We start from the raw sequence: 3,630 nt of genomic DNA on the forward strand, positions 1-3,630 counted from the left end.
TTTTCCAACATTTCGTTGACACCTGAGCAAGTCACATTTTGAATGTGCTATGTAGAAGATTCACAGGAATAATCAAAGAAGAGGAGATGTGGAAATAGGTGAGATAAAACCTGAACACAGCACTTGGAATGTAAAAAAGGCATTTCCTTCCTCATTCATAGTATTGTTAAATGCAATGATCAGGAATAAGTACTCTGTGATTTTGAAGTGAACATATAAGCAAATGGTATTAAAACTCAAAGCAGAAAATGCCTCCATGGAGTTTCTTCTCTGCATTCAAATTGCTTTGAAACATGTTTAAGTTGAAAAGATTATCAACTTCTCAAAGCTCTGAAGCTATGAGATGCTCAATAGATAGCTATAGCCTATCAGAAAGTAGCCTCTTATCTACTGTATTTAACAGCCTGTTAGTGAAGAAGGTCAGCATGCTGTCATCTATCAATGCCATAATCCAGCCTCATTGTTTACAAGATACTTATCCATACACCCTAAATAAAAGAAACCTTGAGTATACAAAACAAACAAAAAAACAAACCAAAACAACGACAACAATAACAAAAAAAAAAAAAAAAAACACACCACCAAAACCTATGGGTGTAGTACAGCCTTCTAGGTAAAATTAGTAATGAAGTATTTCATGTTGTGTGGTCCTTGAGCTGAAACAATACTCAGGTTATGAATACTGAAGGACTCTCCACTCACATTTTACAAGCTGAGCACCCCTCAGCCAGTTGGCCAGTCTTGCTCTCAGTTTGTAGCTCATGTTGTCCCTTCTAAAAATGAAACATGGTTTCTACATTTTTTCAACAGTTGAACTATTTGAAATGTAAATTTACTACTTTATGATATTAATTTTGCAATAAAGTGACTATCTCACAGCATGTTCAGAAGTGTCTTTGTGATGTACCTTCATACCTCAATAGAGTCCATCTGGAAAGAAAATTTCAGTAAGTGACAATCTTTCCTTGTAGAAGCATCATTCAGCAGAAAACACAAAGGTTTGGGCAGGGGAGGTGTTGGTCTGTCTTCAGGATAAATTGTTTATGTTGCAGGGGTAACAGGCAAGCAAAAAATGTCAGTGGGGAATGCAGTGACAGTAGTGTCTTCTTTATCCCTCTGGTGTGTACATGTAGAGCAGAAGCATGGCTGGTTCTGGAATGGCTCAACATTGGGGGAAATCAAGACTAGGGAGAGCTGTGTGTGCACACACTATTTAGGTCCAGGGCTAAACCACTGTGGCTGTCACAGGGGAACCAGCAAGCGGGGCACAGAACTACACCCGTGCTGCTCCAGAGGTGACCACAGGTGACTTGGCTGGGAGTTCACCAGAACTCACTCACTCCTGGCACTTACCATCAGCATCCATCATCTTTAAGGAGCGTGGTGCTGGTTTTGGGGGTGGAATCTTTTAGGTCACCAGGCCAGCTGTGTCCCTGTTTGCTGCACCACATCAAGCCTATACACAGCCCCATCACCCAGCACAGCTGATCCAAATCCAGCACAGGCGAACGTCTGCCAGCCTGCAGACCACAGGCATATATATGGAGCCTATGCCAGCTGTGAGAAGACCAACAATAATGCCCAGAAGTATATGCTAACCTGTCAGTGTGTTTTGATCACATTGGAGGAGTCAAGGTGGGTGCTTTTGGTCACCACCACTGTGACTCTACATGAGCATCCCTAATGCCAGATTTCCAGGTTTGCAGCACAGCAGCTATAAAGGGAGATCACCTTTCAAACTGCATGGAACACACGTTCAAGGCTTTGGCAGGTGATGCCCTGAACAGGCACGGCTGTGAGCTGATGGAGCCATGCTTGCACCAGATAGAGAGAAATGCAGTGTGGTCACTTAGAACTGGCAGGTCTGGGTTGCACAACTTCTCTCTGGAAGCTGAAGCTTTCCCCTGTAGGTTTCCTACCAATGTAAGGAAAAATGAAAGGTAATACTTGAATTCCTTTTTTTCTCTTGTTTTTCCTTTTTGTGTGTTTGAGGTATCATCATGCCAAATATTTCAGAAATGGGTAGTAAAGCTTAGCAGCAGCCTGAGATAGAGCCAGCTAGGACTCTTTAAGGTGTTACAATCTCTCCAGGCAGTGCTTGCTATGAAAATTAAGCACATGACAACAGCATTTTACTGTGTTTTACTGCACTGCAGTGCTGCTGCCTTCTGGTAGACAGGAACACATACAAGGAGTGTTCATAGGGTGTTGCCATTAGTGCTAAACTTCAGGAGTGGGGTAGTTTGGGGAGTAGCTCAGCAGACTCTGTTTTAACCATCTTTTAATCCAGCTCAACAGTGATTTAAAAAGTATCAATACATCTTGGTAAATCAGCTCAGTCTGGGTAATGCTCAGGTCTAATCAGTGCACTGAAAGGAGAAGGGGCCCCTGTGGAAAAAGTCCTTTTTAATTACACGAATAAAGGCAATGCACACTCACAGTAAAGCCCAGTTAGTGTTTGGGAAGGTAACAGTAAAATCTCATATTGACTGAGTATTCACACAGGGAATTGAGTATGCTTCTGTGAGTCCTTATGTTCTCAGTGAGGGGGTTGGCTTAAACGAAGCAATCAGACTGTTGTCCAAGAATTCAAGAATGAAAAACCTAACCTCAATGAAGCTTCATGCAAGCAATGTACTCACTCAATATTGCTGTGTAAAAAGTCCTGAAAAATATCAAGCTAAATGTTTAGCTGATCAAAACAAACAAGCTAAATACCCAATGACCTTCAATGGTAGTTTTTGTAGTGTTAGTTTTTAAAAGCCTTGAAAGTTGTCCCATTTTGTTCTGCTTGTCTGTTCTAAGCAATCTGTTGCTTTGCCCTCTTCAAAACAAATTTGCCCTTCAGGAAGAAAAAATGCAATTCCTTTTACTCCCTTTTTTTTTTTTTTTTAAATTTCCTTTAATTAATTTACAGAGTGTTTGTTGTGTGTCTAGAGCTAAGTATGCATTTAGTCCCTACTACTACAGGGATACACAATTTTTAAGCTATATACTGTCTCAATGGAAAGACCTGTGAGAGGAAAAAATATTACATACCTGTTTTAATGCCATATAGAGGTTGTTCATGTACAGGATGAAAAGAAACTTAAATGCAAATATAAATGCTCTAAATCATTACACACTCTTTTGCCTATGCTATAAAATTGATTTCACATTTCTGCCTATCTGTGGATCTAATACTTCTTTTAGAACTATTTTTTTTACAGAAATATGGTTTTTCCCTATCTGCCTCTATTCATGGAATATTTCTAAATAGGTATTGGATGCCTACTAGGAGTAGTGAAATGCAAATTAAACTCTAATAACCAAAGGGACAAGTTATTTCAGCTGGGTAGCAGGAAGATTATGTCCAGTGCTACTTAGCGAACACCTGTAAAACAACTGGAACGGAAGATTTCCTATCACACATCCCCAAGTGTGAATGTCTGCTCAAATTTCTGCTCCCCAAGGAGGGAGAACTCTGTGAAGAAAAGGAGGAAGGAAAAAAAAACAAAAACAAAAACAAGAAGGAAAAGGGAAAAAAAAGGAAAAAACAAACAAACAAACAAACAAACAAAACAAAACAAACAAACAAACAAAAAAAAAAAACAAAAAAAAAAAACAAAAAAAAAACAACAAAAAAAGAAA

This window comes from Merops nubicus, unplaced genomic scaffold, assembly GCF_000691845.1.
Source record: "Merops nubicus isolate BGI_N331 unplaced genomic scaffold, ASM69184v1 scaffold42894, whole genome shotgun sequence".
Lineage (NCBI taxonomy): Eukaryota > Metazoa > Chordata > Aves > Coraciiformes > Meropidae > Merops > Merops nubicus.